Below are 24,572 nucleotides of genomic sequence, written 5' to 3'. Positions count from 1 at the left end.
TCTTCCACGATCCTTTGCAGTAGAAAAGAAATAGAGATATCATTTCTTTTTTCAGATTGTCTTTTAATTAGATTTGGAAAGATTTGCAGTGCAGACAAATTTGAGAATGAACAGTTGTATGTGTGTGTGTTATTATGTATATAACATAACACATACATTGACATGTAGATGAAGAACAAATATATAGATGAAGCAGGACAATATAATATATGATTCACCAATTCTATGTATTTTATGCCCATAGTTCTTGATGAAGGGAAAAATATTTCTTGATCCCAGTGAACGATAGAACCATTTTAAACATTACAAAAATTTTTATCTTTCAAAATGAAGTTAAGAGTGTGCATCTACCTGTCTGTTTACCTAATTAACTGCCTATCTACTTGACATATTTATTCCCCCACCTTAGTCCAAAAGGGCTTTGGAGTGTCTCCAGAGCCTTTAAAAGTATTGTAGGTATTTTCTTCCTTGCAAACAATGGAAAAACTTAAATGAGCCGTTCAAATAAATATCAGTGGTAGCAAGGTAAGAATCTCCATTCTAAGAGGATGAGAGAGTTCCAGGGGCAGTAAAAGATAGACTTAAATCATCACCGTGTACGGTAGCAACATTATTATACCTATTAAGAGATTCAGGAAGATCTTGCAGGATTCTAAATCTTTAATCACATAATGTACACTCAAAATTCAATTATGTACTCAAAAAATAAATAAAGTACCCTCCGGCCAGGAATCCTTAACATACTTCAATCATTTTAGGGCAGAACTGTGAAAGCCAGCAAACTCAGACGAACACGCTTCTATATGATGGAACTGTGTTGGACAAATGTTGTGTGTGTAATAATTACATAGCAGTGAAGGGAGGAGAGCATTTGAACTTATCTTAATTAATATGCTAACTAAGCTAATGTCTTTGCTGAAAGCTTAGGCAAGCTTTGCTACAAATTTGCTTCGTAGAAAATTTGTCCACAAAGACAATGTCTTGGGAAGAGATTAGAATCTTCAGAGTAATGGTACTGATTTTTTTTTTTAAAGATTTCATTTATTTATTTGACAGACAGAGATCACAAGTAGACAGAGAGGCAGGCAGAGAGAAAGGGAGAAGCAGGCTCCCCACTGAGCAGAGAGCCCAATGCGATGCGGGGCTCCATCCCAGGACCCTGAGACCATGGCCTGAGCCGAAGGCAGAGGCTTCAACCCACCGAGCCACCCAGGCACCCCCCTTTTTTTTTATATATATACAGAGTGGACTCTATACTGAGACATGTTGTCCCCTAAGAAACATCATTTTTGTCCTTCACTTAAATGTTGTCAGATTGATCAGTAGCATTTTATCAACTGCGATTATGAGTTGGTATATACTTAAATACTGTATGCGTTATATTAAATATTCTGGCAAATATATTTCTAAACTATAAATCAAGATAAATATCTTCACAGTTTCAGGGATACTTATGATCCAACAGAGCAGATTTTTTTTTTTATTTTCTTTTTTTAAGAGAGGAAGAGAGAGGGTGAGGAACAGAGGGAGAGGGAAAAGCAGACTCCCCTGCTGAGACAGGAGCCAGTTTCGAGGCTTGATCCCAGAACCCTGGGATCATGACCTGAGCTGAAGGCAGACACTTAAATGACTGAGCCACCCAGGTGCCCCTCTTTTTTTTTTTTAAGCTAAGTATAAAAATATATATGTAAGTCCATACTTATCATTTGAATCGGAGAATAAGTTAACATAATAAACTCCTTCCATTTTCATCTCCCTGTGTTCTAAGACAATGCATAGAAAGAAACCAAACCAGGCCAAACCAAACAAAAATAGTTATTTAACTGTAATCTTTTGAAGAAAAGTAGAGGAAAGCTCTACTTCAAACATTTATATATTGCTACTTTGAGTCTTATTTGATTAGTAAGGATGAAAGGTCAAGGTTAGAAAAGGACATTTCAAGCAGCACATATAAAACTATAGAGCTAGAAGGACACAGGGTCTTGTTGAAGGATGAATATTGCTAAAAATACTAGACTACAGAGAAAAGAAGATGGAGTGAAACAGCACTGGTCTATAGTCATCACCCAAGTATTTTCTTTTTAAATGAACCCGGTTTTTATAAATAGGTAGTTTCAAAACCTAATTTTTGCTTATTTTCATCATATTCAGTGTGATTCTGAAAATGTGGTTCTATAGGAAAGAGAATCTGATATAAAGTTACATGAAATGAGACATTCCTCTGTATGTGACTAAATGTAAATTCCACACATGTTCTTGACTATTTTATCATATATTTGCATGACTACTGTGATGTCACAAGATAATTATAGTAAAGTTACAGTGGCTGTCTCAAATTTTGTGGGAACTTTTTAAGATGTCACTCAATACAATATAGCTAATTGATGTTCCTCTCAGGTAGCCCATAAGTTGTGATAAAGTAGGAAGACCATCATCCCTATTCTCTGATATTAGAAGGAATATATATCATTGGAAAGTATTTATGTATGTTACATCTATCCAAGTATTTTAGTTCTTACCTACTATCAAAAACAAACCAAAAAGTGCCACTCTTACTAGATAAGTTGATAAAAATAGATTAGTAAATAAAATTCAAATTGCTCAATACTATTATTATGTGTTTTTCATTCCCTTGGATTAATGTGGATTCCAAAGGGCACTCTGTTCAAGAATCCATTTTTAACTGTCTCATGTTTAACATATAACATTTATCCTTTGAATAGCTAGCAATAAATTGATTATAGCTGAGGTCTTAGAAGGAAACTGGATTAGTCAGTGCTAGAACTGACCCATGAAATTAAGACCATGTTATCATATGATTATCAATATTTTACTACAGTCAAGTTAAGCTTAACCTTTTCATTTCTCTCAGTGATTGTTTCTATTGCATGTGAATAGTTCTCAGGCTTTCTAGCTCCTCAAAGCAAGAGTCGCTTTCTAGTTCCGCAAAGCAAGACTGTCTTAGAGACAAACTACTGAAAACTAAGCCAATTATAATTGCCACATATCCCAAACACTAAATTGCTTGTCGGATTGGATAGCTCAGTGTATGAAAGTTCTCTTTCTCTTGACTTTTCATCAATTGATTTGAAGAAGCCTTCTGTCATTCAGGGTAATATGTCAGAAGCAGAGGGAACAACAAACATCTCTCTGGGAGTTGATGGAGTGAGTGTCAAACCATGTAGCCAAGAGCTTGGCCCCCACCAAATCTCTGTCCTAACTTTGAGAAAGGAAAAAAAAAAAAAAAGTTCAAGATTCACATCATGTTGTGAGGCTTCCAGCAATATCTGGAGACAAAGGAATTGTGTATCATTATTCAAATTCGTGGTGGAACCCCAAAGGGCGATTGTTTACCCACTTTTGGAAAGAAAGGGAGCGATTATGAGAAGAGGACTAAATCACTCTGAGTAAGACTGATTATCCTGGAACAGCTTTTGAAAAATATCTTTTTTCCAGCTTCTCATTTCATACAGCATTAAGCCTCATGTAATTTCCCAGTGCTAGGGTTTTCCCAGTGAAGCAAACAGTGGACTCGGATGCCTTCTCCTCCAGGGCTTCCTGTAAAGAGAGAGCTGGTTATGTGAAAGAAGCATTCATTATCTAGGCCTCCCTGGAGTCTCTCAGTATGACTGTAAGGGCATGAAGAAGAATAGACAGACTTTCTCTTTTGATGGTATTTTAAACATCTATTATTGGCCAATACTTTAAATTCTCAAAGTATTTTACTTTGACCAGCTAAACTCGGAGTCTGTAGGGCCTGATTTGGGTAAGTTCAAGTTGGAACTCAATTTAGAGGTTTGAGCCTTCTCTTAATTATACATTATTTTTATTTAATTGGCCCAGGCACCAAAAGCTTTGTCTCTCCATTCTTTCTTCTATATTATCCTATCACCTCAGTCAACAAATATTTTCTTTTTTTGTAGCCAATTCTCTCTTCCTCCCTTGAATATGGAGACTTGAGAAATAAAATCATTGACCTTCCTTAAGTTTTTCATCTGAAACTCTAGGCTCCAACCTTTCATCTCCTTTCCCAGCCCTTTATTAACATAATAAAAACTTAATCCTGCCTCACCTGCTAAAGAAATATTCTCCTCCTGAAATGAAATGCAAAATCTAAATATGTATGCCTATAACACTGAGGTAGAGAACTTGCTACAGGAATCCTAGCTTTGTGATTTACTATTTCTCAGGTCTTTATAGCTTTGACTATTAGTGGTAGAAAAGTTTAAGATGTAAGTTTGCATCATTTTTTTTTTTCCTTACAGATGGTCAAACTGCTACCAAGTATCCAGTTCTTATCTCCTTATAACCCCCTGGAATTTTCTGATGTCAGTGTATCAAGCACAAAAATAGACTTGGCTGAAAGACCCAGAAGTAACACATCAGGTGATGGGTCTGAGCCAAATACTCCTGCAGCTAAAAGCATTAAAATACTTCGTATGCACTTTAAAAAATATATTAGGATAAAAAATTATGTTAAGATATAATAACTGTATCAGGTATCCATTAGCTCATTGGAAATCAGTCATTTGCATTAGAGAACTGACTCAACTCATTCTTCTGTGAATGGGAGAGGCATGTTTTCGTGTCAATGATAGAATATATTTATGTACACTATACTTAATGCTTTTGTAGTCATTCAGAACAAAACTTAAACTTACTGTAACAAAGGAAAAAGTGATCATTTGTATGTTATCCTGGAGTCCTTTTATAGAAAAAAAAAAATAAACAGTCAGTATTGAAATATGTCTTACAACAAAAAAGGGAGTGAAGGATAAGAATCGTGCTTAAAATTGTTAAATTGCAGTTTTGTCTTGTTTCTGTGTTCTTAAGAGCAGGTCCAAATATAGCTATTAAATCACTCTGTAACCTTGAACAAATCATTCAACTTCTCTGGACCACAGTCTACTACCTTATTTTAAAAAGTTGTGGGAGGTGGGGGGAGAAAGAGAAATTGCATGACATGGCTGCATAGCTCTCTTTGAGCACTTAAATTCTATGTTCTGAAAGAAAGAAATCCAAACTGATTTATCATTCATTTCTGGTTCCAAATAATGCTTACTACCTCAAATAATGTTAATACTTAAAATTTTTAAATACCAGAAAGGGAGGATTTAAATGAACATTAAAACTTGAATTCCAAAGGTGGGAAGCTGCTGAGAGGTATCACAGCAAGGATGATAAAGATGGAGTCACTCAGTAAATGTAGACCGAATGAAGGGCAGCCAAGATATATAGATATATGAACATATTTAATATAAGCCAGGAAGGAATGCAAATTCTATCAGAGTGAAATTCAGACTTGAAAGTGATTGTTTCCAGCAGAGAGAATCAGGGGATTTTCCATGAAGAACAGAGTCACAGCCTTTTAGAATATTCAGTCATTCAATGAACAAGGCACTGATTTAGGCTCGGAGAATAAGAAACACTAAGATACAGAAGCTTCCTTGTTAGAGTTCAGAATCTCATGAGAGAAACCATCAAGTTGTTAGACATTCTCTGTAAAGTGTTAGAAACTGTACAGGGCAAAATTTATGAAAATGCTTATCACAGTTCCTAGAACCTAGAATTCACTCAGTAACACTCAGTAAGTGAATTCAGTACTGTTCAATTTTATTACTATTACTGTTACTTTTATTGAGGTAAGCATAAGATGCACTAACAGGTTGTGGAAAGAAGGGGAAACCAATCTAGATTGTGCTGTTCAAGAAGGGCTTCCCAAAAGAGGTAACATTTGAAATAAATTTGAAGGACATGTAGAAGTTGATTAGGTAAAACCTGCACAGCAGGAACGAGGAAATGTGTTCTAGTCAGAGGACGCAGTCGTGGCAAAAGCACTATGAAGAAAGGGGGTACGTTCTCTTAAGGAGCCTACAGGAAGCTCGGGAATGATCAGAATGTGTGAGGTGAGACATAGCAAGAGGTAGGGCTATCAGTCCAGACCAGGGTGAGATACAAAATTGATTTTATGTCATTCTACGTAGTTTGGGTTATGGCTTGAAAAGGAAAGAGTCTTTGAAATAACTTAAACAGGATTATTACTTTATCATATAAAAATGGATTCAATAATGGTAAACTTGTAAGCAGCTTAGCTAGTTTTGAGGTCATTTGGCATCGTTAAGGGACTTGCACTAAGGCAATGCTTCTCTAATAGTGAGGGTGATGATGAAGAAAGAGATACCAGAGATTTTTATAGGGGGGAGGAGTAGGGCTTGGTGCCTAGATGCCTGGGGTAAAGGAAAGGGAAAATTAAGGAGGACATCCAACTCTTGGCTTAGACATGACATGATATATCATGCTGACCTGTGGTCCTTGTAGATGTCCATGTAGAGGTACCATCCTCATTAGATGAGAAATATCTTGAAGAGCACAGATTGCCTAAACATGGTATTGGTAGGTTTTTTGTTTCATTTTTCTTTATTTTGCCTTTTTTATCTTCTTGACTTTTTTTTTTTTAACCCTGTCAGGACAAACACAGTGGTGTCTTATGCTTCAGAAATTGCATAGGCGAATTTATACACTTGTGATTTTTTCGTCTTCCTGACATTTGCATTTTTTTTTTCACCTGGGGGATTATGGAGAGGAGAATGTACCTTTCCCAAACTTCTCATTGCCATCCTACACACATAGGAAGTAATCAGAGCTAGGGAGAAGATGAGATTACTCCCAGTAGTATAAGTATGGGATTAGACATGGACAGAAACATGCAACAGTACCAATATTTAAATGGTCATGAGAAAACTGAACAGGAAGGCTGCTTTATTTTATTTCCCAAATTCTCAAGGTATCTTAAAGTGTTTAGGGAATATAAACATGTAACCCAGCCAGTCACAGTGTTCATGTCCAGCACCATCCTCAACAATGTAAGCAAATCACTTCTATGTCATAAAAGATAGCTTTCTGGGCTCTTTCTGGTGATCCAGCTATTCTAAATTTCCTGGACACTAAGTATTGTCACACTTCAAAAAAAAATAGACATTTCAACAAATATATGTTCTATCCTATTTAACATCTGCAGGTTGACCCATGCTATGCCTTACTGAATGTTGGGTTTGAGGACAAAGAAGTGGAATGGAGCAAGGAGTCATTTAGAATTTCTTTCCCCAGGAGGATCAGTTTCGCAATTACAAGTGAGAAGTTAATGAGTTCGCTAATGATGGGCAGTCCTCCATGGACCAATCTGTTTAGGGAGCTGAAGTGGTGAGAAGCTAAGACAAGAGAAAGGGACTGACAGCTGTGAGATTCAAATACCACTTTGGATTACCTGATTGTTAGGAGGGTGTATTTGTCTCCCCAAATAAACTCTAAATTCCACAAAATGATGGAGTGTGCTAAAAGCACCTAGAAAGTACTGCATAACTAATTCTTCCTTCTATTCTGCTGAGGACTAGATTTTTATTGTTGTCATTGACTACCTCACTTTGTACCAAGCAGAAAACTGAGCAACTATTAGGAGTTCAATGAAGATGTGATTGAAACATTGCTTGTCAGGGGAAAAAAACAAAAAACGAAAACAAAAACAAAACTCAAGAACATTTTTTTTTGCATTAGCGAAATAGTTAAATGCGTTTGGTTGGTAGTTTGCCAATGTTAATCCTTTTCAGCACTATAGACGCACATAAGGGACTCCCTTTCTGAGAAGGTACTGAATCATAAGAGTGAGGAGAGTGCTGGATTTAATAGTGTTGTAGGCCCCTGGGACTGTGCCTTTATTAAGACAAATAGTAGACATAATAATAAAATTAAAATATTTCTACTGTTCCAAATTTAGGAAATGACTCTCTTCTTTTTATAAATGATAATGACTTGTAAACAGTTTAGTCTTTTAGCTATGTAAACGGTATAATGTCGTTTAAAGGATTTTAATTAAGACAATTGGAGGATTCAAATATAGACTGCATCTTCCAAATTTTACAATGCCTTGCTCGAACACGCAGGACTTAAAATCACATATGACCCACTGCGTTGTCTTAATGGACTTGGCGACTAATTGGGAGCGTGCTCCTCCCATCAGGCAATGCAGAGGCACATGTGTCGGCACTCATTACTCCTCCATAGGTACATTGTGTTTATGAACAGACTGCCTGAGAGATTGGCAACATTTGCCATCCTCGCCTAGGTTTTGTGATTATGTCAAAAAAAGGCTTAAGGTTGTTAAGCCATGTTATTATTTTAAATGGCTATAAGCAATTTCTAAGTCAAAGAAGAAGAAAAAAAATCTAAGAATGGCAGAGCTATGCAGAAGTGGTGACTCCCAACCCAACTTACATCCCTACCTATTAGGCCTCTGAATCAGTTCTCACACAGTTAGGGGGCAGAGATAATAAATGAGAATTATCTAGAACTGCGAATGTTTTATTTTGACTCTTGCTAAAGAAGTAAGACCTTTCCTGGTCGTTGTTCTATTCGCCTCATAGAAAGTCAGTGATACGAGCAAAGAGTAATGATTTGTTTAATTTGATGTGTTTTTGCATGTGTGTAAGGTAAAAGTATAAAAAAGGAATATGGTTTGTTCAAGGACCATCATATAAGGAATCAGCCTATTGACATATATTTTTTTCTGAAGGTCTTGGTATTGATAAAATTTAGTAATCGGGTCTCCCCTTTTCAGAAAGATTTCCATGACAATTTTACAGTTGTGTATATGCATATGAACTTTTTATGTACACAGACAATAGACTTTATAGAGAAAAGAAGAATGAGCTGAGAAAAATAATGCACAAATACATGCTTTTAAGTAAATATTAACATGAGGATTGAAAATAGTATGCCATCCGTGAATTATCTGTCAGTCTACAGTACGAATCTAGTGTGGACTACTACTCCCTTCTTATTAGTAGAGTAGTGATTGCCCCATAGCAAAGAAAGACTGGATTTTTAATCTGTCTTGATTTTTGGCCAACGTTTTGTTTTACTGTTCTGATAATGCCTCATCTTCTTTGTTCAGCTTTAGATCCTCATCTCACTCCTGTCTATTCTAATTTACTTCACACGATTTAATTGTACCAAGTTCACACAACAGTTTCATAAAACAGTGGCTCTCCAAGACTGGGCTGGATTTACCACATCAGAATGTCAAAGGACACCTTTTCAAAATACAGATTCGTGGGGTGCCTTGGTGGCTCAGGCAGTTAAAAGTCCATCTATTGACCCTAGCTCATGTCTCTCTCAGGGTGGCAAGTTGAATCCTGCACAGAAAAGAGCCTACTTTAAAAAAATACAAAAATAAATACAAATGAATAAATAAAAATACATATTAATTAAACAATTAATTAGTACAGATTCATGGGTCTCACACCTATATGTGCTTATTCAAAAGATTCAGAAAGAAGTACTGGGAATCAGCATTTTAAAATAGCTCCTCAGGGAGTGCCTGGGTGGCTCAGTTGCTTAAGCATCTGCCTCCCTCTGGCTCAGGTCATGATTTGGGATTGAGCCCCTTGTGGGACTTGCTGCTCAGCAGGGAGCCTGCTTGTGCTCTCTTTGTCTCTCTCTAAAATAAATAAATAAATGCCTTAAACTAAAATAGAATACAATACAATAAAATGAAATGAAATAGCTCCAAAGTGAATCTGATGGGCAGATAGCACAGCTATCATGACATGTTTGTATGAGCAAGTTCAGACTTTAACATGGACTCACTGCCTAGAATATATTTCTGTTATACTTTCATAATTTACATTTACCTTATTTCCCTTCCTAATTATTTGCTCAGTGAACACACTGGTTCCCCTGACACACACTACACACACACACACACACACACACACACACACACAGAGCTGTAATTCAGGTTACTCTGTTCAATCACAATAAAAAGAGGACTAGCTGTTAGTTTTCAAAACTGTGAGTTATACCTTCACTTGTGTAATAAGCATAAACTAAAAAAGACTAGCAATGTAATTTTTATCTGCAGAGAGATGGCTATGGCCAAATTCAAGTAAGTATGTAAATAAAGCAAAGTAGGAAAGAGTGAGCAAATAACTTGGTTTTAATTTCAGACATCTCAAGAGCCTCAGGATGGATAATTTGGATGCAGGTGACACAAATATACTTGATTAGTTTTAGGAAAAGCAAAAGGAATTTCTTAAAAACTCCCAAGAGCATCTCATGACAGAAAAATACAAAAAGTAAAGTCAAGCCATGCAAGAGGCCATTCAAAGTCTGGAAAGTTTTTTGGGCCAAATTCTTTCTCTCTCCATCTCTTTCTCACTCTGGGGCTACATAGATTCTCATTCCAAACTCTCTATACATCCCAGCAGTCTTCCCTTTCTCTATACACAGCATAGAGAAATTTTTCCTCCATTCAAGTATGGACAAGAGATTAGGATTATTGTGCCCAAATCCCAAATATCTGGGAGAAACAATTAGATTGTCCCACCTTTTATCTACCAACTGAAGCCAGAGAAGTGAAGTCCAAAAGTGCATTTGGCCAAGCTGTCTCAGTTTTTTCTCGGAAGAGGGGACACATTGTGTTTTGTTTGTTTTGTTTTGTGGGTTTTGTTATTGTTGTTGTTATTTTGTTGTTTTTAAGAGGGAGACACAGTAAGAAATGGGATGAATGACAGAGGGAGTTACTGGCTTCACTTGAATATCAAGATCAAATATTTCTGTATCCCACATTTATCCCTAGATTCAAAGCTTCTAGTTCTCTGATACTAAATTTAGCAAAAAATAACTACTTGTTTAGTGTGTCGAACTGGAGACTTAATACCTAAATAGCTAAGTATGGAAAGATATTCACATTATCAGCTAGTTATAGTAGGAACATTAAAGCAACAATCAAAATTATGCGACTTTTAGCTGTCCTAGCTTTTTTTTTTTTTAATATTTTATTTATTTGACAGAGAGAGAGAGATCACAAGTAGGTAGAAAGGCAGGAAGAGAGAGAGAGGGAGAAGCAGGCTTCCCGCTGAGCAGAGAGCCCGATGCGGGGCTCCATCCCAGAACCCTGAGATCATGATCTGAGCTGAAGGCAGAGGCTTAACCCACCGAGCCACCCAGGTGCCCCATAGCTGTCCTAGCTTTTAACATAGATAACTGACAATTTCCAGACAGGATTAACAGAAATTTTCAAAGTCTTGCTAAGACCTGTATCACACAGGGATCTGCACAGAAACATACATATGTAAATACAGTCCATGATGCTGCGCGCCCAAGAAGATTATTTATTATGAGGTGAGATAATGTTTTATTACACATACTATTTTTCTTAGTTGTTTTCCCTTTGCATTATTCTAAAATGCAGCAATAAACGTTACTAATGCTCACAAACTAGTGTCTTAGCTGGTGAATCTACACGTTATTTTTTCAGATTTATCTCCCTTCTCTTTCCATTTAAAGAGGTTTTGTACCTTTAACTATTAGTTATTTCAGTGAAGGAAAAAAAGATTTTGTTTTCACAGGTTCTCCAGTTTCCTTTAGCAGCTGGCCATTCCTGAGCAGCCAATCAGAACCTTCATTTAGTCAAAACTGACAGTGATTAATAGATGCCTTGGAGATCTACTTACTGATTATCTCCATCAGAAAACGGAGAAGCTTGCTGGGAATTATAGGCTCTGTTGTAGTATTCTTTCTTTTTCCAACATATCAATTGCGTATAAGTGCTCAGGGAAAGGCTGAGCTTGGTTATTAATCATTTTGATTCAACTATAAAAATTTGACCAAGACAGATATTTTTAATGTTTTCAATAGTTTTCCTCATTTCAAATATATTGATTTTTTAATATTTAAGGGAAAATATTCTGATTAATATGAAGCACACACATACACATGCACGTGATTCAAAATGTGGTTATACATAAGGTGAATCTATGTATGAAAAAGCTAGAAAAAGCAAAATGATTCCATATGACATAAAACATCTTCAACAAAAATGCACACAATACCCTCATTAATTAAGATGTTTAATTAAGTCAAGGTGTCAGAATAAAACGTGAAAACAACAAGTGTATGTCTAAATTTCCAGAATGAACTGGAAAAATGCATAAATCTTAGATGGAGCCTTACCAAAAAATTTTAGGAAGTTTGCAATTCAGGCCAAAATTTCTCCTTGAGATACCTAAATAACTGCTCTTATCCTTTCTTAACTTTATGGTGTTGTGGAGAAGAGCACAATAAAGCAACAAAAAGTATCTACATGCATCTGTGTTTAGAAATCAACAGAAATAAAGCTTTTGTTCCCTAGGATGTGTTGGTTTTTTGTTTTGGTTTGGTTTGGTTTGGCTTTGGTATTTTTGTGGGGTTTTTTGTTTGTTTTTGGTCAAACTTCTTAGATTTTCTGAAGTTTGTCAACAGACCAGCCCTGAAAACAAACAAACAAACAAAAAAACCAATACATTTAATGTATACTAGACAGAAAAATAACAGGGCAAGTGGCTGCAGGAGTGCAATCTGTCAAGTTAAAAAAAGTTTGATCTGCAGTATTGTGCTATAAACTACCCTTTGCTTGATTCCTTTACAGGTTGTGAAATATGGAATATTCCTTCCTAACATTTGGCATGTAATTAAGCAGCATTGTATTTTTTTCAGAAAAGCACTTTTTGTGCATTGAGAAAAAGAAGATGTACAATATGTTTACAAAATAGGCTAAAATAAATCATTAAAAATTATATATACATATATATATATATATATAATTTTATTTAATAAATGTTATGCCCAAGTTTTCACGTCCAAGAGACCACCAAGGAGCCAAGCACCGATGCAATCACACAAGGGTTTATTTGACAAGCTTAAGCTTAGGCCCAAGTATACCCGACGTAGCGGAGTAGGGACTTGGACCCTGAGGCTAGTTAAGGCAGGGGTTTTTATGGGTCATTACAAGAAGTTTGGGGGGGGGAGGAGGTGAAATTTCGGACCTTCCTGCAGTAAACTGATTAGCTGTTGCCTGGCTGTTTACAGGGTTAGGTTCTTTCTTGGAAGTGTTTACGGGATTAGGTATAGCGTTTTTTCCTGGAGGTGTTTACAGGGTTAGGTATTCCTGTTACTAAGGCAGGGTGGGGATCCCTGGAACTAAAGCAGGGTGGGGGTCCCTGGAACTAAAGTAAAGTAGGGGAAAGTTCAGCCCTTGGTCACAGGGGCCTGAGATGGCTGCCGAAGCTAAGATGGCTGTACTTATTATGTTAAGGTTAAACCTGAGGTGGGATGGCCTTAATTTTTCTCGGCCTCCACAATAAATATATATAATATATAATATATATAAATGTGTATGTATGTGTGTATATATATATATATATATATATATACTTTTTTTTTCTTTTTCAATGCTGCTTAATCTCACCCTCTACAAATTAGGCTGTTATTTGGTTTGATTCAAATTACATACTATTGTTCTGAAAGTGAAAAGGCTGATTTTTTTTTTTTTTCAGGGATCAGGATCTCTTAAATGCACTGTTTAAAGAACAGTGGAACATGGTAACTACAGGTCCCCAAGTTAATGCCGATTTCCTCACAATTCATTAGGTGCTCTCAGTCTTGGATCTTTTCTTCTTCTTTGCTTGTTCTGTCTCCCCTTCTGGGCCAAGGGAGGATCTGCTTTCTGTCTATTTTAGGAGCTTGATTTCAGTACGTTTTGTTAGTCTGGGTAGGTCAGCAGGTGTGTACTCACACATTACCCAGGTGGCCACTTAATACAATATGATTGAGCTTGGAGGAAATAAGCAACCTTTCCCAGCTCTCGGGGCTGTCTGGCTGCTCTGGCAGGTGAATGTGATTAGCAACTGACTTTGGGTGGAGATTCCCCTGTATTCCCAACAGATGTCCCCCTAATTGAAAGCTTGTTGTGATGCTGTTGATTCTGAGAGGCCCCAAATTCCCTTTAATGTCTCTTGCTCATTAAAAATACACTTTCTATCCTCAAAAAGGGAAGCTTATTTAACAATTACACACATGTGGTGGGAGAGTGGGCCTGCACGTGCACTCACATGCAAAATCACCCTTTAAAGTAAAACTGTAAATCCCTTTCTGCCTTTCCATCGAATGATCTCTAGCAATAAACCCTGAGGTCTGAATCATGCCATTTTGCCAAATGTTCCATTTACAGAAGTGACATAAAACCAACTCTGTGTTCTGGAATAAAACAGTGCAGCACACTAACAGGTGTAGTCTTCTGAATGGTATAGACTGTCAGGAGTATCTGTTTATTATGTAAACCCTGTTATTATGCATACCCAGACTGACTGAGAAAATTGGAGTGATGAGAAAATAAAGATAAGGAAAAAAGAAACTAGGGCTGAGCTATGTCGACAAATTCGTGGTCTTCAGTTTCCTGTCTCTGATTGTTAGGAATGGACCACAGCTTAGCCCCGAGTTTCCTTGTCCCAAAGAGGGAAACAGTCCATTGTGTGATTCCCATCATCTAAACAATAAAACCAGTCTATTCTTTGTGTAGAGGAAAGAGAGGCATTTATCCCATGAGGCCTCATAAAGAGAATACCGTTATATGCAGAATCTGCCTGAACCCAGTGGTTTATATGTATAGTTCACCTTGGATATTTGATAGCACAGGAGGTTTCTTGTGAAAGTTTTAATCATATGGGACATGCATTGATATATATAAATATTTATTATAATTCATTATGTATAATAGGTTGTGTTTTACAGCCCATCATTTCTAATAAAAAATAGTAAAGCCATGAGCTGTGAATGGTTTTCTACAGGGAATGATGTCAGACATTCAAGGATGAATTCATTCAACATATATTTCTGTGACCCACCTTCCTACTCTCTGATTATATTAGGTGGCTCATTGCACTGCATTTAATAAGGAAGGAAAACCTCACAACTCTATCACTGAGAATTTTGTAATCTATAACCCTATTTCTCTGCTATCACACTTTTCTAAAAGCTCTCCATACACACTGCCCCAAGTCCGTCATTGCTCCTTTACGTTTCCGCCTTCTCCATACTTTGTGACAGCACACCTCACCTCAGCACGCTCTGCTTCACACTACCATAGGCTCAATTACACAAAACTCTCCGTGGTGTGCCCACTACTTCCCTAACTGTGATTCTGTCCTGTTTGAAAGATCATCCTCCTGATCTAGTAATTCAATGTCATAATTCCCCAAGGATTGTTTTTGGCCTTTTTCTTTCTCTCTTGATCTGTTATTGAAACTTCTTCTTTCCTGTCTACTCATGCTGATGGCTTCCAGTGACATCTACATGCTGTTTTCTCCCATGTAATTCTTTCCAAACCAAATTTCTCTTCTAAGTCTAGGACCATATATCCATTGGTATATCCACTTAAATGTTGCTAAGTCACTTCAAACTCTGCAAGTTCAGAACAAAGCATTTGTTCTTTGACCTAAAATCTCATGCTTTTCTGGTGTTCTTAGCTTAGTGAATACAACCACTAATCAACAGATTATCTGAAATAGAAAACAACATCTTGCTAAACATCTACCTCTCTCTCAGCCCTATGTTCCATATGATGGTTAACTTTAATGCATCAACTTGACTAGGCCACAGAATGCCTATACACTTGGTCAAACATTATTTTGTTGTATCAGTAAGTGTGTTTTTGGATGAGTTTAACATTTGAGTTTATAGTCTGACTGAAGCATATTACTCTCCTTGATGAAGATGGGTCATTCAATCATTTGAAGGCCGGAAGAGGACAAAAAGACTGACCCTCCTCTGAGTAAAAGGGAATTTCTGCCTGCCTGACTACACTGGGCTGAGAAATTGGGGGGTTTCCCCCTGACTTTGGCCTTGGACTAAAACATCAGCTCTTCCTTGGTCTTGAGCTTGCCAGCCTTTGGCCTGAAATGGCCTCATTGGCTTAGCTGGAATTCCAGCTTGCTGATGGAGGATCTTGGGATTTGTTAGCTTCCATAATTGTGCAAGCCAATTCCTTGGAATAAATCAATCTCTCTCTTTCTCTCTTTCTTTCTCTCTCCATATACATTATATATGTCACTAATCCATGTTGATCTTACTTCCTACAAGTTCCTCTTGTCATGAACCTTCTGGTTGTCACCACCAGAGTCCTGTCCTTTACTTAACACCAGTGTTGTAGCATCTGACCTTCCCTGACACTGATTTCCACTCACTTTGTTCTCTATGGCTGGAGGGAATTTTTCAAAATATCAATCTCAAATACCACATCTCTACCTAATCTCATTTTTCTACCAAAAAACCCTTCAAAGGTTTTCTATTGTTTTTAGAATAAAGATCAAAATCCTGAGGATGACATATGCAGCTCCACATAGTCTTGTACATGTATTTCTCCAAACTGCTTTTATTTTTCTCCCTTATTCTTTAACATTGACTCATTGAATATTTTGCACGTGCTTGAATGTATGTTCTCAGGTGTCTGGAACACACTTTGTGATTGAGTCCCTCTTATTATATATATGCTTTCATTGTATCTGTGATGTACCAAGGACAGGATGGTGGAAGCCATCTTCCAGGGTGGAGGCACTGAAGGGGTGTACTGTCTGTAGAAGACTTGAAAGTAACAATAAAACACACTAAATATTAGTCTGCTTTTTATTAGTCAGCAATTCTAAACAATGTCCTTCCTGAATAAATCTTTTGCTGGTCTAAGTTCTTAATGATAGAGGTGATTACTATTGAGTTTTAATACTTAGGTACACATTAAATCAGTATTTTTTAATTTAATTTAATTTAATTTAATTTTTTATGTTCCAAGATTCATTGTTTATGCAGCATACCCTGTGCTCCATGCAATATGGGCCCTCCTTAATACCCACCACCAAGCTCACCCCTCCCCTCCAAAACCCTCAGTTTGTTTCTCAGAGTCCACAGTCTCTCATGGTTTGTCTCCCCCTCCGATTTACCCCAATTCACTTTTCCTTTACTTCTTCTAATGTCCTCCATGTTATTCCTTATGTTCCACAAGTAAGTGGAACCATATGATAATTGACTCTCTCTTCTTGACTTATTTCACTCACCATAATCTCCTCCAGTCCCTTCCATGTTGATACAAAAGGTGGGTATTCATCCTTTCTGATGGAGGCATAATACTCCATTGTATATATGGACCACATCTTCTTTATCCATTCGTCTGTTGAAGGGCATCTTGGTTCTTTCCATAGTTTGGCAACTGTGGCCATTGCTGCTATGAACATCAGGATACAGATGGCCCTTCTTTTCACTACATCAGTATCTTTGGGGTAAATACCCAGTAGTGTAATTGCAAGGTCATAGGGAAGCTCTTATTTTTAATTTCTTAAGGAGTCTCCACACTGTTTTCCAAAGTGGCTCACCAACTTGCATTCCTACCAACAGTGTAAGAGGGTTCCCCTTTCACCACATCCTCTCCAACACATGTTATTTACTGTCTTGTTAATTTTGGCCATTCTAACTGGTGTAAGGGGGTATCTTAATGTGGTTTTGATTTGAATCTTCCTGATGGCTAATGATGATGAACATTTTTTCATGTGTCTGTTAGCCCCTTGTATGTCTTCTTTGGAGAAGTTTTTGTTGTTGTTGTTCTTTGTTTTTTGTTGTTGTTTGTTTTTTGTTTTTTGGGTTTTTTTTGTTTTTGTTTTTGTTTTAATTAACTTTCCAGAAGCATTATATTCTATGTGGAAGTTCATTTGGAGAACTCCCAGCTACATTCTCAGGCCTAAACTTGGACTCAGTGACAAAAGTTTTTTAAGAGTAAGTTCATAATGTTTCACAACCATTATAGCTCACCTCAAGTATAGGTTTGTCTCAACTTCTATGATACTATATACTTCAGAATTTAAACAGTAAATTCTAAATAAACAATGAAAGCACAGTAATTATAAGTAAAAGAAACAATTCGAGTTACCTCAGTTCTGCAATTTTGTAAGACCCTTTGGAGATTTTACTTCTCTTCAAAAGTTGAAATGGCAAAATAGGACAAATGGCAAAGTGAAGTATTTTTGTCTAGAAAGAACAATTTAACATATATACAGGAATATATATATACATATATACATGTGTGTGTATGAATATATATACAGGAAATATTTTGCTTCATTTGAGTAATATCCTCAAAATTAAAATGTATTCTTTCACATTTATATCTAAATTGAAGAATGACTAAAGCAGCAATAACTGACCACTACTTGAACATAGCACAATATATATACATTTACTTGCCATTGTATTGGCAGAACTTAGCACAATATTGACATGAAGCAAGTACTTAATAAAGGTCTACTGAAGAATGACTACATGAACAGGTAATACTTAGAAGGACCAGGATTTAATCCAAGTGTCTCTAAGTCCAAGCGATCATAACCAGTATGCTCAACTGACATTTGTCTTCCCCTCTTCATTGCCCACCAACAAGTGTACCTTTAGCTGCTTAACCTTGGTAACATCAAGAGTTTGTTTTGTTTTGTTTATCCCCATTGTTTCTAGCCAATTGCATTCTTCATTTGGGAAATGGTAGGAAAGGAAGAGGTTGGGGAATAGGGAAGGGAGAGTATGCCTTAATGAGAATTTCATTCTTGCTAAACATATTCCTAAATTTGGGGCAGAAGCTTACCAATATAGAGCAATTAAGTAAAAGGCAGTCATTATAACACTTATTCATTTAAATTAAGGAAAAATATGAGCTATGCCAGATGTATGTAGACTCAGAATAGAACTTCTCATGTGTAAATAATATACTTTGCTTGATTTTCAAGGCTTGATAAAAAACAGATTGATGTGACAAAAATTCTTTATTTTCTTTCTTTCTTTTCCTTCATTTCTCCTTCCTTTCTTCCCTCCTCTCTCTCTTTCTTTCTTTCTTTCTTCCTTTCCTTTCCTTTCCTTTCCTCTCCTTTCCTTTCCTTTCCTTTCCTTTTCTTTCTCTTTCTCTCTTTCCTCCCTTTCTTCCTCCCATACTTCCTTCCTCCTTCTCTCTCCCTCTCTCCCTCCCTTCTTCTCTCCCTCCTTCCCTCCCTCCCTTCCTTCCTTCCTTCCTTTAATGTGTTTGCAAACATCCATCAGAGGGATGCTTTCAGCAACATGTCTTACGAGGTTAGATTCTAAGACTGGTAATCGCTACAAAGGCAAAGAAGGAACATTCACATTTTATTTCACAGATTTTTGTGAAATACATGGCATTTCCCTTATCTCTTTGCTAATTAAAACCACGTACCTAGTAAAGTTATACTACATGTTGTGCTGTAGAACAATCAAATCATGTTCATAAAGGTTTTTTTTTGTTTTGCTTTGTTTTTATGAAAATTCTATAGTATTTACTTTGAAGGAGGAGGAAGTGAATTACAAAGGTGATGTTATTGAGCTTCTCAAAATGGCAAGGTGTATGACCATGAAATCTTTAAGTTAAAGAATAAAACAGACTGTTCAAAATTGATTCTTTAACAGGAAAGGTCATTATCATCATTATAATTAATATCTGTATAGAGTTTTATGGCTTAAAAGGCATTTTCAAATTTCACTTGAGTTGCATAACAATGATTTTAAATAGGAACATAAGCATTAACATCCCTGATTTTACCGAATAGGAAACTGAGCTTTAACCATAGTAATTTGACCAGATTTTTACAGAAATATATTGGGTAAGATTTAAATTTAGTTCCACATTTAATTATTATTTAACTAAATAATATAATTTTTAAAAAATTATACATTTTCTGAATTAATTCATATTCTTGATTTTAGTAGAATTTTTCCTTGCATTTTTAACAGTCTTATCAGGGTATAATTTGCATACTATACAACCGGCCCATTGAAAGTATGCAATTCAGTGTTTTTTAATAAATTTGTAGTTTTGTATTGATAATCACAATTAAGGTTTAAACATCTCTGTTACTCTAAAATTTCCTGGTTTTAATCAATTCCCATTTCCTTCCTGGCCTCAGATAACTACTGACTTGCTTATTAGCTCTACAGACTTGCTCTTTCTGGAAAATTGATATAAACTGAATTATAAAATATGTGGTCTTTTGTGTTTATACCCGACTTTTTTCATTTAACCTAATGTTTCTGAGATTCGTCCATGTTGTAGGGTTTATCAATAATTTGTTTCTTTTTTTTTGCTGGAGAGATTTCAAGTCTATGAATATACCATATACTGTTTTTCTGCTCATCATTTAATGGCGTTTTGGATTGTTGCCAGTTTGGCTTATTAAAAATAATGCTGTTATGAACATTTGCATACATATTTTTTATAGGAACATATGTTATCACTTTTCTAAAGTAGACACCTAGGAATGGATTCCTGGGTCATCTGGCAATTCCATATTTAACTTTTTACAAAACTGTCAAAATATTTTAGAGTTATTGTGGCATTTTTCATTCCCACTAGAAATGTAAAGATTTCCACTTTCTCCATCTCCACATCATCAACACTTGGTATTATCTGTCTTATTTATGATAGCCCTTCTAGTGGGGCTGTCTTAGCATCACACTGTAGTTTTAACTTACATGTCTTAATGACTAATGAAATTAAACATCATTTTTTATTGAACATTCTTATATCATTTTTGTGAAGTGTCTCCTTAAGTCTTCTGCTCAGTTTTTATTTGCGTTGTCTGTTCCTTATTGAGTTGTAACGGTTCTTTATCAGAAATACAATTTGCAAATATTTCCTCCCCTGCTCATGCTCTGGGTTATCCCACAAACGCAGATTGTGATTTATTTTCTTTCATTTTCTTTATTGCAATTTGAAGATAAGAAGTTTTCAATTTTGATAACTTTCAACTTACTGATTTTTTTTAAATTTTATGGATCATGCTTTTATTCTCATATGTAAGATATCTTTATCTTATCTGTGGTCACAAAGAATTTCTCCTGTTTTCCTCTAGAAGTATATACTTTATATACTTTTATAATTTCAGCTTTTGCATACATAATGCAATACATATGCAATACATAATGATGTATTTTAACTTAATTTTTGCATATGGTTTGAGATAGTAAAGATCTTTCCTTCTTTCCTCCACAATATTGCCCTCCTTTTCCTTTTTCTCTTCTCCTCACTACATTGTCTAGAACCTGTAGAATAATGTTAAATGAAAGTGGAAAGATTAGATATCTTTGTCTTTTTCCCAATCTTAGGGAAAAAGCATTAATTATTCATCATTAAGTATTATATTAACTGTGGCACTTTTTGTAGATGCCCCATTTCAGGTTGATGGAATCATTTTTTGTTAAGTTCATTGAAAAGTCTTATCTGGAAGGGATGTTGGATTTTTCAAAACTTCTTCTGAACTTATTGAAATGTATGTCTTTGCCCTTTTTCCTATTAATATGGCTTTTATATTAATTGAATTTTGAACAATTAAACCAACCTTGTATTCTTTGGTTAAATTCCACTTGGTCAAGGTCTACAATCCATTTTTTTATGTAAGTAAATTTAGTTTACTAATATTTTGTCAGGAATCTTTTGTGTGTATGTTCACTAGGGATATTGGTTTATAGTTTCTATTTTCTTGTGTTGTCTTTGTTTGGTTTTGGCTCCAGAATAATACCATTGTTGTGGAATGAGTTGAAGATTATTTTCTCTTCCTCCATTTTCTGAAAGAGTTTATTTTAAAATGGCAAATTGATAAAATCAACCAGCAAAACAGTCTAGTCCTTGGCTTCTCTTTGTGTGAAGGTTTTTAATTACCAGCTTAATTTATATATCTATTCAGATGTTTTATTTCTTTTTGAGTCAGTTTTCATAATTTGTGTCTTTCTAGGAATTTGTCTTTTTTATCTAAGTTGTATAATTGGTTTTCAAAATGTTCATAATTACATATCTTTATATTACATGTAATTATACAGATTTTGTTATATGTAATTGTGTATAATTCATGGTTTATATAATTATATCAAAATATAAGCCCTTTAATTTCTGTAAGGTTAGTAGCAATAGCTTTAGAAATTAATGTCTTTAAAAATTAATATCTCTTCTCTTTCTTTCTTGGTCAGTTTGAAGGTTTTTCAGTTTTGTTGATGTTTCCAAAGAAATAGCTTTAAGCCTCATAAGTTTTCTCTGTTGTTTTTCCATTTTGTATATTACTGATTTAACTCTATTCAGTCTTATTTTCTTCCTTCTGCTTGTTTTCAGTTTAATAGCTCTTCTTTTTCTTGTTTCTTAAGATGGGACCTTAGATTATTGATTTAAGACCTTTCTTCTTACATAATATAGGTATTTATCACCATAAGCTATCCTCCAAGCACTACTTCATCTGTTTCCCTAAGTTTTCGGTATGTCATGCTCTCATTTTTATTCAGTTCAAAATATCTTCTAATTTATTTGTTTTAATTTTTCTTTGCCCCATGGGTTGTTTTAAAGTGTTAGCTTAATTTCCACATATTTATGTATTTTCTCAATTTATTTGTTGTTGATTTCTAGTTTAACTTCATTGTGATAAAAACATTCTTTGAATAGTTTCAGTTTTATGTTTAGTGTCTTGATTTCTTCCTGTGCATTCTAATTACGCTTGATTTCATTTCCTTTGGGCCTCATGAAAGTAGTGCAAGTGTGCTAGCAACAAACATTTACTCTTTGTATACTTTGGAATATTTTTATTTAACCTTCATTTTTGAAAGATTGCTTTGCCGAATATCGAATTCTTGGCAGAGAATTTTTTCAGCACTTGGAATACCCCCATTCCACTGCCTTCTGGCCCCTATTGTTCCTGATGAGAAGTCATCTGTTAATTGTTCTATTGTTTCCCTGCATGCAGAGTCATTTTTCTTTTCTTTCTTTCAAGACTACTTTTCTTTAGAATTCAACAGTGTGACTACGATGTTTCTAAGTTGGAATATTTTTGTCCTACTAAAATTCCTTTAGCTTCTTGTATCTATCCTTTAGCTTCTTGGATCTTTAGCTTCTTGGATCTATAGTTTGTCCTAATATGATTCCTTTAGCTTCTTGGATCTTTTTCATCAAAACCAGAAAGTTGGGGTGCCTGGATGGCTCAGTCGGTTAAACATCTGCCTTCAGCTCAGGTCATGACCCTGGGGTCCTGGGATCCAGCCTGACATTGGGCTCCCTGCTCCGCTGGGAGCCTGCTTTTCCTTTTCCCTCTGCTCCTCCCTCTGCTTGTACTCTCTTGCTCTCTCTGTCAAATAAATGAATAATATCTTAAAAAAAAAAAACAAAAACAGAAAGGTTTCAACATTATTTCACTTCCCTTCCTTCACTCTTTTCCTTCTGGGATTCACATTAGATATATGTTAGCTGACATGATATTATCTAATAAGTCTCTGAAGTTGTTCATTTCCCTTCAAACTTTTTACTCTCTGTTATTCAGATTGAAATTTTTCTATTGATATCTCTTTAGGAACACTGATTCTTTCTTATTCTATTCTGTATCTTCTATTGAGTCCCTGTTGTGAATTCTGATCTTTGTTATTCAATCTTTCAACACAAGAATTTCTGTTCTTTTTTTTTTAATAGTTATTTTTTCTTTTATTTATAATCTCAATTTAATGATTCAGTATTATATTTCTTTGATTCTTTAAACATGGTTTTAGGGATGCTTGGGAAGCTCAGTTGGTTAAGCGACTACCTTCAGCTCAGGTCATGATCCTGGAGTCCTGGGATCTAGTTCCACATCAGGCTCCCTGCTCAGTGAGGGTTCTGCTTCTCCTTCTGACTCTCACCCCTTTCATGCTTTCTCTCTCTCATTCTTTCTCTCTCAATTAAATAATTAATAAAAATCTTTAAGAAGATAACATGGTTTTATTCTTTGATTGTATTCATAATAGCTTCATTGAACCCTCTGCCTGTAAATTCATTATCTAGGCCCATTCAGAAACAATTTGTTTTGACTGCACTTTTTCCCCAAGTATAATACACATTTTTTCTGTTTATTTGCATATCCCAAATTTTTTTGTTGACAAATGAGTATTTTAGATAATATAGCACAGTAACTCTGGATTCTGATTTTTCCTCCCTGGGAGCTATCCTTTCTTTCTGTTTGTTTCTTTGCTTGTTTCTCTGTTCAGTTGTAAGTAATTTTCCTGAGCTTAATCTGTGGACTCTGTCTTTGTTGTCCTGTGCAGCTACTCATATCTCTGCTCAGTTATTTCATCCATATTTTTAGTTTTTAGCCTAGCTTCCTTAGGATTGCCATTGTGTCTACTTAGCTCAAGTGTCTGCTTGGCTCAAATGTGTGCTCAAACACTTCAGGCCAGTAAGGTTTGCACACTCCGCTTATAAATATATGTGTCTATGTTGGGGAGTACATGCAAAGTTCAGGCAATTGTCAATTCTGTCCTAATTTTTACTCTCCCCTGCATCCTTCCAAATCTTCCCTGTTTATGCACTGACTTCTAGACATCCAAAGACATGTGGAAAGTTTGGGTCCTCTCAGGTATCCCCTGCCCATGTGTAACCTTCCAACCAAGCAGGAATACGTAGAGAGTTTATCAAGCTTCTCTACACTTCTTTCATTATAAGGATCTCTTTGTTAAATTTCTGGATAGTCATAAAGTCTGCTATTGCCCAGTAGAACTCCAATCTGAGAGAGGAGAGCTGCAAGTTTTTCTCATTCATTTACTACTGAGTTTGCTACTGCTTCTACTAACAATTCTTTACACATGTATTTCTCAAATTAAGTAAAGTTGCTGATTTTAACAGATAACCTTGCCTTAGCAGAACTATCCTGCTGATCAAC

General features: G+C 35.7%; 1 protein-coding gene across 1 annotated transcript in view; it reads left to right on the top strand.

Annotated features, from left to right (window-relative positions):
- PTPRD (protein tyrosine phosphatase receptor type D) overlaps positions 1-24,572 on the top strand; it is a 1,060,901-nt gene that overhangs the window by 455,490 nt on the left and 580,839 nt on the right. The gene's annotated exons all lie outside the window — the stretch shown is intronic.

The sequence above is a fragment of the Lutra lutra genome, chromosome 13 (assembly GCF_902655055.1).
Source record: "Lutra lutra chromosome 13, mLutLut1.2, whole genome shotgun sequence".
NCBI lineage: Eukaryota > Metazoa > Chordata > Mammalia > Carnivora > Mustelidae > Lutra > Lutra lutra.
This window is presented reverse-complemented; position numbering and strand designations above follow the sequence as displayed.